This window comes from Bubalus kerabau, chromosome 14, assembly GCF_029407905.1.
Source record: "Bubalus kerabau isolate K-KA32 ecotype Philippines breed swamp buffalo chromosome 14, PCC_UOA_SB_1v2, whole genome shotgun sequence".
In the NCBI taxonomy this organism is placed as follows: domain Eukaryota; kingdom Metazoa; phylum Chordata; class Mammalia; order Artiodactyla; family Bovidae; genus Bubalus; species Bubalus kerabau.
This window is the reverse complement of record NC_073637.1, coordinates 59,577,216-59,591,867: the sequence shown is the minus strand read 5'-3', so window position 1 is coordinate 59,591,867 and position 14,652 is coordinate 59,577,216. Positions and strand designations below refer to the sequence as shown.

At 40.3% G+C, this 14,652-nt stretch overlaps 2 long non-coding RNA genes across 3 annotated transcripts; one reads left to right on the top strand and one right to left on the bottom strand.

Moving 5' to 3' along the window:
• Positions 1–335: 335 nt before the first annotated feature.
• LOC129626970 (uncharacterized) lies at positions 336–12,622 on the bottom strand. Its single transcript, XR_008702353.1, has 3 exons — positions 12,491–12,622; positions 11,346–11,453; positions 336–3,660 (listed from the first exon to the last, which is right to left on the bottom strand). It is a non-coding gene; the product is annotated as an uncharacterized LOC129626970 (long non-coding RNA).
• LOC129626968 (uncharacterized) lies at positions 11,896–13,757 on the top strand. 2 transcript variants are annotated; one of them, XR_008702350.1, is made up of 4 exons: positions 11,896–12,047; positions 12,663–12,705; positions 12,838–12,880; positions 13,346–13,757. It is a non-coding gene; the product is annotated as an uncharacterized LOC129626968 (long non-coding RNA). The 2 variants fall into 2 exon arrangements; XR_008702349.1 differs by lacking the exon at positions 11,896–12,047 and having other exon boundaries at positions 12,579–12,705.
• The last annotated feature ends 895 nt before the right edge of the window (positions 13,758–14,652 follow it).

Below are 14,652 nucleotides of genomic sequence, written 5' to 3'. Positions count from 1 at the left end.
ACTGCAGCCTACCAAGCTCCTCCATCCATGGGATTTTCCAGGCAAGAGTACTGGAGTGGGGTGCCATTGCCTTCTCCGGACATACACACTACTATACATAAAATAGATAACTAATAAGGACCTACTGTATAGCACAGGGAACTCTATAATACTCTGTGGTGACGTGTATGAGAAAAGAACCTAAAAAAGAGTGGATATATGTATAACTGAATCAGTTTGCTACACAGCAGAGACTAATACAAAATTGTAAATCAGCTATACTTTAAAAATATTTTTTTAATGAAAAAGATAAAACAAGTAATGGTTCAGTAATGTATCTGTTCATCAATCTTTTTGACCATGATTTTAATAATAACCTTAGGATAAAAAATTTTAAGGCAAAGCCACTTAAAACATATGTGTATTTAAAAATGTTTCATACATATTTCCAGCTTTTTCTTAGAAAGGGTATACCAATTATATCTTCATCAATAATTTATCCTTTTTATTTTGCCAAGTTGTTAAGCCCAATTATATAAAATTATTGTTTTAACTTGTATTTCCTGTAACCTACAGTTCCAAAGACAATACAAATTTTTGTGGTTTGATAGGCAGAAGGATGCATTTTTTCCTCAAACTTTTAGTTTACAGAATTCTTTTATATGCAATAAATAAATAGTGATAGAAAACACTGATTTCACAAAAGGGGGAGAAAGAAGCATAATTTTGAAAGGAGAGTAATGAAAGCCAAAGAAGTAGGAAAAATTGCAGAACAATCATTATTTCCCCATCCCAAAATCAGCGGTGGACAGCGAGGAGAGAGATTTGCCTAAAGTGGGGATTAAGTTGCTCTGGATATCAAACAGACTGTGTGAACACTTTGGCTGGGACTCTGCAAGTATTAGATGTTATAATTAACAGGGCATCAAGCCAAACATTATACATCCAACACTGATAAAGGAAGTTAGAGTAGAAATTGGAGAAGTGTCAATAGATAATTTCACAACTTAGTTGAGCTCAAAATGAGATCCCTGAAGATAAGACAATAATTAACATAACCATATTATGATAAAAAGGGAGAAGGGCTGGCAAATTACTCGGAATTACACATCAGTCTATTTGAACCTTATTGGGAGAGAAACTGCACAAGCCTTTTAAGGAGTCCAATAGAGCTCTACTTAGCAAGTCCATGGTTAGAGGGAATGGAGCCCCTTGCTCTTGTTATTTTGACTCATTGGAATTTTTTGAGGATATTATTACAGTGAAGGTGCGAAGTCATTTTCAGAAAAGAGGAATCATACAGCATGTGCTATTTTTGCTTTGTGCGGGTCTGGAGCTGGGATACTGCCTACTGAGAGGAGACTTCATTTGTAATCATATACAAGCTGTGAATAATCTGGATCCTTCTGAAGTGGTTTGTATGAGGAAATGCTTTGTAAATTTCCAAAATTCTTGTTTAAGAAAAATCTTCTTCTATCAGAGGACTTCTGATAAAGACTTCTATAAAGTCTTGAGAACATGGCTGTTTTGAGATGAGTGGACTAGCGTAGCAAATGTATGAGGTGGCTGGCAGGCAGTCTCAACCTACCAGCTCCCCCAATGCCTCTGGGGACCTCTAAGCAGCAGCACAGCCTGGAGGCTTGATTATTGCCCAAAGTTCAAAGAAGGGGAAAGAAAACACAAGAGGGGAGGATCTAAATGACAGAAGAGAGATAATGTATAACCAGTATGTCACACAGGAAGGCTTTGAAGGACATGCCCTTCCACCCTCTCTTTACTCTCATTTTGAGTCTTTCTTACACTGTATCTAAGGTCCCCTGAACCCACAAAACTGGGCAGAAATTTTCTGAGCCAATTATTTGCTTGACAATTCTTTTCTCACATGTGAGGAAATAGAGAACAATCTATCATTTCCTGCTTTAGACACAGCTGGGGGAAAAAAAGAAGCCCAACACATGTATTAGCTTTCAAGTATACTTTTCAAAGGCATAGGGGTAAAGAATTCGCCTGCCAATGCAGGAGATGCAAGTTCAGTCCCTCGGCTGGGAAGATCCCCTGGAGAAGGAAATGGCAACCCACTCCAGGATTCTTGCCTGGAAAATCCCATGGACAGAGGAGCCTGGCTGGCTACAATCCATAGGGTCACAAAGCGTCAGATATGACTAAGCACATACTTTTCAACAGAATAAATATAATGTAAGATTTTTTAAAAATGTTAGCAATCAATAATCTGCCTGAGACAGTGGTCACACCCTACTGTTTTATGGGCTTTGGCTTGGCCAATCTAGCAACTTTCTAGTAAAAAAACAAAACGAGACAAAAAGACAAAACCTCTTTAAATATTTGAGTCCCTATCCTTATTCTGAAGCTATTTGGATTGCTTCTAATATAGGCTTTCTGCCCTAGTTTAGAATAATTTCCTGTAATCCAGACATAGTGGTTGTAAAACTGAATAACCACAGAACATTTACAAGCCCCTTGAATAACCCATCCTGCCTGGAAAAAGGTTCCCTTCCTTTGGCAGCATCTCTGAAGCCACGATCTGGGCATCCTTGGACAGAACATGCTGTCCTGGCTTAATGGGCACAGGGTGAACAAGATTCTCAGTTGCACCTGCATGTCCAGATGGTGCCCATAGTTTGTATTTATTTTCAGAAACCAAGGACAGTGTTACTCCACTTTATTGAACTATAGCCCCAGTTGTGGGAAATCATGGAGATCGAATGTATTGGCCTAAAACAAGCTTTGGCAAACCTCTGGGAAGAACATGTCTTTTCTGTCCTAGTTGAGTGGACACATTTCCTCGCTTCAAATGGGGTCATGCAACCACAATTCCTTGTAATAGCTTCCTTTAATAACCAATACCTTTGTCTGCGTATACCTGGCTCTGTCTGAGTTCCTATGGTAGACTAAACACTTTAAAGTGGATAAAAGAAAGAAATTAAAGTCACTGTGCTCAACTGAGTCTGATGCTACCAACCACCCTTTGTGATTGTCGAGAGGTGACACAGAAGGTGAGAAACGGGAGGACTTCTCAGGATTGCTTATGCTCCCCATTAAATTAATAATGAAAGACTTCAGGGTCAATTCAAAAGCAGGAAAGCATACTTTAGCCAGTAGGAATGTTTCTACAATTAGGCAAAGCAAGTAACTGTGCATATTTAATTACCGTAAGTTTTCTTCTCCCTGTCAGCATGGAGAATCGGTTTTCCTAACTTCATACTTTCACATGACATCTTTCTCTATGCTGTATCTTAAAATAAACAGGTTCTCATAAGATTGCCACAAGTTTCTTATGCTACTAATGAGTAATAAACAATTTAAAGATGAGTACACGTTGTCATCAGATCTACAACAGTGCTCAGTAAATGGTAAACTTGCACTGAAAATCTGTTGCTATCTCACTGATATGTTTTTGGGATATCAAGCGACTCATCCTTCTCTGGTATACATTTAGATCTTTTCTATCCTTAACACCAGTCATGCCACTTGATTTCCCAAGAATAAAATTTCACATTTCTCTAGGCTTGGAAGATTCTCAATATTTAACCATGTCTAATTGAAAATGCAAATACATATAAGGGGAGTGAACCCAAGGTCTCCTCTTTTGGCAATGTGTTCCTGCTCTCCCAAAGTATTTCTCTTCTTCAGGTCCTTGCTTCCTAGTATCTTCTTTATTATCTGAAGAGGCATGCAGAAGATAATTAGGATATTTTGTTTTCCCTTGCATGGAGATTAAAATAGCTGCTAATTTTTTTTAATGTATTAAGTCAAAGAATTTGCTCTAGCTCTTCTTGAAATTTTTGATTTGCAACTTTGATGCATCTCTGTGTTAAAAACCAAATTCTACTTGGCTTTTTGAAAGTCCAGGATAATTTCATATTTGCATAATTAGCTTAAATAATGAGTAGCTGAGCCTTTCTCTGAAATCCTTCACCATTTGAACTACCATGGTGTTCCTTTTTGGTATGTAGGGGAAAGAAAGAACATTAATTTTTATAAAACCCCAAAAGACAAAAGATCAGTCAAAGCAGTTATGATCTATATCCTTCTTTTATGCATAGGAATTCAGTGTTAGAAAGAAGGGAAAATTTCACAATTTTCAAAAATTTATACTCCAACTGCCTTAATCCACAAGGGAAATGTCAGGGTAGCAATACAGGAGGAGACCTGTTTCTAATTCACATCCCTGTTTGCGGATTTGATGCCTTTTAAAGTTTGGAGAAATTCATCCCCTTACTCCCAGCTTCACTGTGAAGTCTTTGAGTGTTCTCCACTCCTCTCTGGCTCTTTCAAGAATAATTAGCACCCTCATCAATTTCCCTGCCGCTGCTCATTTGACAAAAGAGTGCCATTTGAGTGAAATGTTTGCATTCTCTGCTGAGCAGAATTTGGGGGTGGTTTCTAATTCTATAGGTTTCACAGCAGTGATGCTCCCAAGAGAGTCATAAGTGAATTTGTGGTAACACAAGCAGTTTTTGACGACCAGCAGTGTTTGAATTGGCCTTTCATTTCAGTCATTAACAGGTGTGGTGCTGAAGCATTTGCTTTCAGCTTCACTTACTTCAATAGCCTGCTTCTGCTTTGCTACCAGCTCTAAGAAACAATAGTATCAGACTTACAGAAGAGCAACTAGCCTTCCACACATTAAGATTATTTCAGAAATGATTAAGGTAGAAAAGTCTAACCCATAGCACTAAATAGGCACAATTTCCCAGCTTCTTACTTTCACAACCGTATCAACAGAATAACTTATTTTAAACTAGGTGTCTTAACTAAACAATCTCTTTTAATATCAGCACTACATAACAAATTATGACCATTAATCAATAAGACCAATCCCAAATCATTAGCGTGAGGATGAGTCTTTCCTCCTGAATTTCTTCCTTTTTTCTCCATGTGCCTACACTTGGGCAATATACTTCCAGAAAGTTTCCTCTTGTGAATGATGAAAGGAGAGCGGGAGGATGTAAACATAATAATTCACGTTACTGTTTGTTTTCAAGTAGCCTCAAAGTTGGTTTGAAGGGTTAACCAAAAAAAAAAAAAAAAAGAGTTTTGAAGAGGTATGATAAGCTATTGAAAGGTTTTCCCAAATTGCACTGATGCCCCTTCACTCATCTGGAGTATCTACTGTACACTGAGTATTGCAGCTGGCTCTGGGTGAAATGCCAGGAAAAAAACCCACATTGTTTCTGCCTGTTTGAGAATGAGAGACAGGCCAGTGACACATGAAATAAAGAGTAATACAAATAGCTAAAAGGGTCAGGAAACTGAAAATAAAGGGATTGGCCCCCTGGAGCGGAGACTGTCAGAAAAGTTACGGCACTGAAGGCAGAGGGCACAGAGACAAGAAGGATGGAGTACGTGGGCCAATGGGTGAGGCTGAGTCAGCCGCACAGGCCAAGGAGGACGCCACTCAAGTGGCTGTGGATCCCGCTACACTTAGGTTCTGGATAATGGCATTTGTAGTGAGAGAAAGTCTAGTTTCTTAACGAGAGAACTGAGGCAGAGAAAGCTTTTGTGTATTTCCTTATTGCAATCTGGATTAGATTGGATGTTCAGGATCAGCTAAAGCTCACTTTTGAAAGAACAGTTGGAAGCAAACAATCATTGATAGTAAGATGAACAATCAAGGAAGTGCTCCAAATCGACCACCTTGCGATGGGTTATTCTGCAGTATGTACTCGCTCAGTCAATGTCCCACTCTTTGCAACCCCATGGACAGTAGCCCACCAGGCTCCTCTATCCATGGGATTTTCCAGGCAAGAATGCTGGAGTGGGTTACCATTTCCTACTCCAGGAGTCTTTCTAGTTACTCTAGGACTGATATCGATCAAAATAGTAGATTGAATCTAATGAATTCACTTGTGCTAAGTCGCTTCTGTCATGTCTGACTCTTTGCGACCCCATGGACTGCAGCCCACCAGGCTCCTCTGTCCATGGGATTTTTCAGGCAAGGATCCTGGAGTGTCCTTTTGCCATTACCTTCTCCAGGGGATCTTCCGGACCCAGGGATTGAACCCACATCTCTTATGTCTCCTGCATTGGCAGGCGGATTCTTTACCACTGGCGCCACCATATTAATCAAAATAGTGGATTAAAACGAATGAATTCACTTGAGCTCCAACTAACTTCAAATGTTACTGAGTCACTGTAGCCATCCACGTCTCCAAATGATTCACCTTAAATAATTATAAGGCAAAACTATTACCTGAGATGTGATCAAATCCAGACACCTAAGACAGGAAACCTACAGATTCAAGGCTATTGACATATTCCATTCCTTATCATGACACTTAAAATCCTGAAGAAATAAGGACTTCTTATTCACAAGTTTATGGAATTCACTGGAGCCAAGGCTGACCTTGTAATCCCTGCTGTCAGTCTTCAGAGAGTTCTCACCCACAATATAACTGTTTGATAGCAGACTTGTCATTATAAGATCTGGACTTAGAGTTGAAATTTATGATCAGCACAATATTCATGATATGCACTGCAGTGTGACTCAAGCTTTGATATAGCTTGACATTCACTGGAGAATATCTTTTAAAGGCAAAACTTGGCTTTAGTTTTAGTCATTGGTGCTTTGTTATCTAAAACAGAAGAAACCATTTATCAATGCATCAATCAAGGTTTCGGGGATCTCAGAATGTAAAATTACTTAAGGGCACTCAGGGGAGCCATCTCAAACTGTCTACCTAAAATGACTTCAGTGTTATTTTTATTTTTTACTGTGAATACTAAAGTTATCTGATTATAGCGACTTTGCCTCACACTTACTCAGGAACAGATTCATGACCCTGCTTTCAAGCTGAATTTAAACCTTAGAGAGATTCCAAAGTATAAATAGAGCATCATAATCAATACCACCCTTTTACAAGACTCTGGGAAATAAATTAGAAATTCCATTCTTCTAAAATGAAACATAAATTAGTGATATTTTCAAAACATAGTTTAAATGATGTATTCTGGCTGCATCTTCAGGGTTGTTTCCAAAACTCAGAAATTAAACTATAGCGTATTTTATTGAGAACACTGCATACTGTGGAATTGGTAGGAACACATGCTACAGCTTTTTATGTATCGTGTTTACATTAATTTATTCATTCTACAAATCTTTATTTAGCACTTGTTATGCATCAAAGATCATGAGAGATGCCAGGACACAAAAGGAAATAGGAAGGAAAACTATTTTTGTCACAATTCATTTTCTCATTATGTCAAGATATTCTAACATTTTAGACTGTTCAGTCCATGATTCTTTTTTATCCCCACAGAATTTAAAGACTGTTTCAGTCAGAATCTAAATAAAGACTTCAGCTAAATATAGGGATGGTTAATCTAGGTTGATTATTAATAACAGGTTGGAAATAATTAACATGCTTCCCAATCATTTTAAGATTGGTTTTTCAAGTGTTGTTTAGTCACTCAGTCCCACTTTTTGCAACTCCATGGATGGCGGCACGCCAGGCCTCCCTGTCCTTTACCATCCCCCAGAGCTCACTCAAACTTATGTCCATCAAGTCAGTGATGTCATTCAACCATCTTTTCTTCTGTCATCTCCTTCTCCTCCTGCCTTCAATCTTTCCCAGCATCAGGGTCTTTTCTAATGAGTCAGTTCTCATCGGGTAGACAAAGTATTGGAGTTTCAGCTTCAGCATCAGTCCTTCCAATGAATATTCAGGACTGATTTCCTTTAGGATGGACTGGTTGGATCTCCTTGCAGTCCAAAGACTCTCAAGCGTTTTCTCCAACACCACAGTTCGAAAGCATCAATTCTTCAGTGCTCAGCTTTCTTTATAGTCCAACTCTCACATCCATACATGACGACTAGAAGAACCATAGCTTTGACTAGCTGGACCTTTGTTGGCAAAGTAGTCTCTGCTTTTTAATATGCTGTCTAGGTTGGTCATAACTTTTCTTCCAAGGAGCAAGCATCTTTTAATTTCATGGCTGCAGTCACCATCTGCAGTGATTTTGGAGCCCCCCAAATAAAGTCTCTGTTTCCATTGTTTCCCCATCTATCTGCCATGAAGTGATGGGACAAGATGCCATGATTAGTTTTCTGAATGCTGAGTTTTAAGCCAACTTTTTCACTCTCCTGTTTCACTTTCATCAAGAGGCTCTTTAGTTCTTCTTCACTTTCTGCCATAAGTGTCATTGCATAGTTTGGAGCAAGTAGGCCACTATAGTCAATTCTTGATCTTCTTTGAAGAAATGATTGCACCAGGTTTCAGGATGTCATTATAGAAAGTATAGAGGTAATGAAAGAGAATAAAAGGGCTGAAGGGAAGCCAGTTTCTATCTTGACTGCAGGAGTTAGGCGGAGGAAGACAAAGAGTGCAAATAAGGAGACACATGTGGCATCTTTGAAGACATTCATTTTTTAAGAGCTTGTAATATTCTGCAGAGAAACGGTGTGTGTCTCTACACGTTAATCATGTTAGAATCTTTGACAACCACATTAGTGTGAACATAAAAATCAGTATAAATTAAATGGACAAAAGAAAGGGGAGGCATTATTGTAATTCCTCTATATGATTAGCAAAGCATGGATTTCTTCTTTTCTAGTAAGTGTGGACATGTTGTAAATACTATGGACAAAATACAGAAGATGAAAATGAACCAAGAGAAATATTTACGATGATCCTCACTTTGGCTGCCTGTGAGAATTGCAAAAGTGTGACTGTCTTACTGCCAATGAAGACAAATAAGATAGCACAGCCTAGGGGGCTAAAGCAAGTGTTATGTTTGTCTCTATGATGATAGGTTTGCAGGCCGTGAAATATGTGGGCAAAAACATCTGAAAGCTTATAAGTATAGGTCTGGACAGGAGGAGTAGGAAGGTTGGCTTAGAAAGGTAGATCTGGGGATGATCTGCAAGATGCTGCCCTTGTATCTGGAAGCCCGCAGGAGTCTGCCAAGGAGAGGGGGTTCTGGGAGCCATGTCACCCAGGAGTCAAGCCAAGCTGGAGGTGGTCCAGGACACGGGGATAGGAAGGCTGGGGTGAGACTGCAGAGGACACATTTCTGGAGCTTCAAGATTCAGTGTCTGTACTAATCCTGCCCCTTCTTATGGCTAGACACTTGCATTTTAGAAACTAGCAAGTAAACAGCAACAGCAGCGAAACCAAAAACAAAGAGAAGACAGATGTCTGCGAGAATTGAGATATGCCCACAGAAAATGAAAATGCGACCACAGACCAGTGTGAATGGCAAGTACACCAGACACATTTAGTTACTTTAATTTTATAAAAATTTTTTGCTCACATGATTTTTAATTCAAGAAATACATACATAATACCTTATATGCCTAGGCTTTGTGCTATAAGCTGAAGATATAAAGGGGTCGAAACCTTCTTCCTGCCTTCAAGGTGCTGCCAGACTAGTGGGGTTAATTGAAAAATCACACTGACACATGTGTAACTTCAAACTGTAATGGATGCAAAAAATAAGGAAAGATGGAGGATGCTATGAGAACATCGAACAGATCCAGTTTGTGGGGGAGCATAGTCCAGGAGAAGGTGTGGGTGGAGAAGGAACAAATACTGGGCAGAGGGGACATCAGATGTCTTGTTGGGAAGGAGGAGCTTAGAGCATAAGAAATACTGAGATAAAGTTGGTGTAGCTGAAGCCCAGTGAACAAGCTGCTCTATTTTTTTATCTTAGATAATTTGATACAATATCTACTGTGCCACTTATAACTTATGTTTGATTCAAGTTTTAAGTTAAGTGCATTTGCTTTCCCTGACATCATAGATTGATATTATGGATCAGCACTTCAGAATGGGATTTCCCTAGCCTGGGCAGAACACCTCAACTAATTTCCTGGTTAGCACAGGAAATGACCGAAGAGTCGGCAGTCTGGCTGAGAAACTAAAACTGATGAAGCAACATTAAGCAGGGACCAGAAATAGGGATAATAAAGGACTAAATGGTGAATTACACGTCAATTGCGGCTACAGGATTTCATAATGGAAAATACAGGGAGGGCTCAAGGAGGAATCCTCTGAACTGGGCTTTGAAGGATGGGTAGGATTTGTCTTGAAAGGGAAGGAGAAAAGCTTTACTCGTATGAGAAATGACATGAAGATTAGACTAAAAATGGCATCTGTGAGGTCTGGTAAGATAACCAGGCTCTCACAAATAAATGGTGTACATTCCACAGTTGTGGGAGCTAACACTCTAGATCAAGGAGAACTTGGAAACATGGGTTGAGGAGCTCATATTTTAAGCTGGGTCCTGGTGACTTGCCTCTACAATTTGAAGGGTGAAGTCTAATAGAGGCAGCTAACCTTCCTGACTTAGAGGACCACTGGAGCCCAGAAGAGGTGGAGGGGGACCAGTGTCCCTTCTCACACAACAGCTGATGAAGGGCCAGCTGTGCCCAAACTCCATCCACTCCAGTGGAAATATTCCACCACACCAGCAGCCAACAGCCTGTCCTAGCACTGAACAACAACCTATAGCTCTTCCTCTCCTTGCAAGGCTATTAGCCATGATTCTAACACTCAGCCTGATCTAACTTAAGTGGTATGCTTAAGACTCAGCAGTTGTCTAGTTTAAGTACATGTTAAATGAAAGCTAGAAACAGCTCTTACCTCAGAACGCAGCACATGATAAGTGGCAATAAATAGACGGTATGGCCTCTTTTTTCACAGCAACCAGCACACCCTAATTTCTCTATCCCAACTTGGATTTTCTTTCTAAAATTTAAATGCTATCCTGCGCTTTATTTTTCTAAACTGCTTCTGGCTTTTGAACACCCACAGCAGATGGTCGCTGGGTCTGAGCCGTAGCACTGGACTCACCTGGGAGCCTGTTAAACCCGCAGGTTTCCTGGTGCTCCCCCCACCCCCCATGCAGCCCTGCTTAACCAGAAACCCCGCGAGAGAGAGAGGGGGGGAGGGCCCTTAGTGCTCTGGTTTAAAGAGCCATCCAGGTGATTCTCGGCTCCTTAGAATATCTTACAAGGTTCTTTACAGTCTGTTCCTAACGCACTTCCCTAGCCGTGTTCAGCCTTTGCTCTGGCCCACAGCCCAAGCCCCACACTGAGGATTATAGACAATGTACAATTTTCAGAGCCGCCTGGCCGCACCGAGCCCTGTAACGCACCCGTGCTTTTGTACCGTCATTCCTAGGATCTTGTGTGATGGCACTGCACTCATTCTGGCAAACTCCACCTTTTCTTTCAAGCCCACCCTCAACATTCCTCAGTGGAGCCCAGCACTTACTCCCTCCTTGGTCCCAAAGCCCTTTGTTTCTCCTGCTAATATAACATTATCACAATGAACTGAAGGCTATTTCTGTGTCTGTCTAGGCTCAGGACAGAAATCTTGTTCCAGTCAATGCTGAATACTTACCCACCCCAGACAGTCATCAGAAGCTGGACTCCAATCCCAGTTCAGCTGACTGACTGGTGCCCTGGGGCACAAGGCTTCGCTCTGACTCCTGCATCCCTATTTCTGCATCTGTAAAACAAAGGGGCAGATTAAATAACTCCGGGGCTTCAAACTAGGACTCCCCATTTCTAAGATGCAGCCTGGTGATTCTTAGGCAGTCTGAAGTTTGAGAACCACTGTTTATAGCCTTCTTACCCATATAAAATTAAAACACCTCCAGCTACGTTGTATTTAGGAAAATGTCATCTTTAGTTCTTGCTACTGCAAATAATTCAGACTCCTATATCTCTGCCTACTAAGCAAACCATAATAAGGAAGCCAAATTGCTTCTTGGACTTTTGGCTAAGAACAAGCATAATAAGGGGTTTCCCTGGTGGCTCAGACAGTAAAGAATAGGTCTGCAATGCCAGAGGCCTGAGTTTGATCCCTGGGTCAGGAAGATCCTCTGGAAAAGGGAATGGCAATCCCAAGGAAGAGGAGCCTGGTGACCTGCAGTCCATGTGGTCACAAAGAGTCAGACATGACTGAGTAACTAACCGCATAAGCATAATAAGGAGTTTTGTATCTACCATCAGCTGTACTAACTCAAGGAACTTTCTCCTAATTTCACAAGTCTGTGGAGGCCCAGCAAAGAGTTACCAGTGACTTGGAGAAGCAGCTGAAGTAAGGTCTGGGAAATTAAAAAAAAATATTAATATATGCTACAGTCCATAGAACAGCAAAGAATCTGACACAACTGAAGTAAATTAGCAGGCACGCATGTTGGACACATTTCTGTTTGACCAAACAAAACAAAACAAAAAAATTAACAATTCAGTAATCACATATTCAAATAATCAAATCCGTTCCCAATTAAAGATAAAATGTCATAGCCCCTCCTGCCCCAATTTCTCAGGAGCTGGTTGTTGTAGTTTTTATAAAGTGGTAAGATTCCAGGAATGTGCCTATCTGAATATTCTTTTTCTTATCAGCAATGGCTGATTCAGGGGCAAAGACAGGCCACCCACAGTACCTCTAAGCCACAGTTTGTTACCAGCAATGATTTGGTTAACCTTTGATTAAACATAGGAATTTAAAGCATGAAAAGGTCTGGAACCCAACACAACCTTTTGACACGATGCTGTCTGTCATTAATGATAATCCACCATTAGATGTTCAGCTTTGAAACTGGAATTAGACGACTCCAGTTTGCAGCCCTAACCCTGTAGTACTGTAAACTGAACCCTGCTGGGTTTGGAGACTTCCTGATTTACTGCTTCGCCTTTTAACTGTTCTCAGGCAAATGGGAGTTGGGGGCAGAGTAAAAGAGACCAGGGATCAAGTGAGTACAAACACGGCGTCTCAACGACCATCAAGGGAAGTGACTTTTGGCTTCAATAAGTCACCAGGTCAAAAGAGCTTTATTCCCAAATTGATTTAATCTTCCCTCTTTTCTTTCTTTCTTTTAAACTAGGTGTAAGAATTTCCTTGCTGGGACATCATGCAAGAAATATTTGGTATCCTTTTTCACTTCCTTTTAAAAACAACAGCAATAATGTTCGAGTTCCCTGGGGTCCCTCCTAAGTCTCAAAGATTTTTTTCCTTTTTAGCCACAGTGGATCGCTGTGTCTGAAGGTTCCACATCTCATTTCACACGTAGTGCATCGTTCAGAGCAGGGTTCAATATATGTCTAAACAGCTTGTAGAATGAACAAATGACCCAATCTGTCTTCTAGTTCCAGGACTGTGGTTTGCACATTAAAGCAAGTTTTAGACAACAGTAATATTACAGGCAGTTTACCCGACCTCTTCCTGTTAACTGCTGCTGCTGCTAAGTCACTTCAGTCGTGTCCGACTCTGTGCGACCCCATAGACGGCAGCCCACCAGGCTCCCCCGTCCCTGGGATTCTCCAGGCAAGAACACTGGAGCGGGGTGCCATTGCCTTCTCCGTTCCTGTTAACTATTGCCTTGTTATTTTCAGGTTCACTTTTCTGGCTCTTGAAATCCATGGCCACCCCTCTTGACTCCCACCTGGTAGATTTGGCTAATTGGAAGTTAGCATCTCTCTCAGCTGTAGCTGGTGAAACAGGGATTTCTACGTCAAACCTCCTTCTTCAGTCTCTATCCTGAGAAACTCCTCAGGAGGACTGCAGTTCACCTTCCCTGCCCCAAGAGGAGAGATTTGGACATCATTTTTCATCTGTCTGAGTGTGAAGGACTAGAATAAGTTGTATTTTCTCTGGGTCTCAGATGCAGGGATAGTTTGACATAATTTAATCATTTTATTCTCTTCACCAAATGTAATGACATTGTTATCACTGCCATTCTAAAGCTTGTCAAACTGTAGTAACCTCCACAAAATTTGTTTCAAATAAAGGGATGTGATACAACCACTAAGGCCATGACATCAGCTTTACTTTGGGAATCTGGAGGCTATTTCACATTAAATTAGCCAGTCACTGTATGGAGAAATTTTATTTAACAAACACATATGGCACTTGAGCTTCTGGGGTGGCACTCACGGTAAAGAACCTGCCTGCCAATGCAGGAGACGTAAGAGACTTGGGTTTAGATCCCTGTGGTGGGGAGATCCCCTGGAGGAGGGCATAGTAACCTACTCCAGTATTGCCTGGAGGATCCCATGGACAGGGGAGCCTGGTGGGCTGCAGTCTAGAGGGTCGCGAAGAGTAGGACATGACTGAAGCAACTTAGTGCACACATAGAACTTACCATAAAATAGCACTGCTTTATGTGCTTTATAAGTTAGAATTTATCTACTTTCCAAAATGTACGAGGTAGATACTATTATTAGCTCAAAATGAGGAAAGTGAGACACAGAGAATTAAGTAACTTACCCAAGATCACTTTAGTAATGAATGGTAGAGTTCAGATTCAAATCCAGAGAATTCCAGCTACAAGGTCTGTGCTTATAACCACTTCACTTGACTCCATCTGATATTTCTCAAAAAAAACCTTAAGCTAAAAGTAAATGATAATTTAATGATGTTAAATATCAATGATGCAAGGAATAGAATAACTGATTTTATTAATAATAATAGATAAGTAATAAGATAAATAGAAGATAATTTCTCCTATTATTTGATAGTATGATCTATGTTCTGGTATATATTATGCCATACACAGTTCAGATATTCTTTTAAAAATGAGATTATATTTTTTTACTATGATACATAGGTACTATAACACTAGTGTTTGTTTCTTTTTTATTGTGAGATATATATATATTTATATATGTAATAAAGTTTGCCATTTTAACCATTTTAAGTG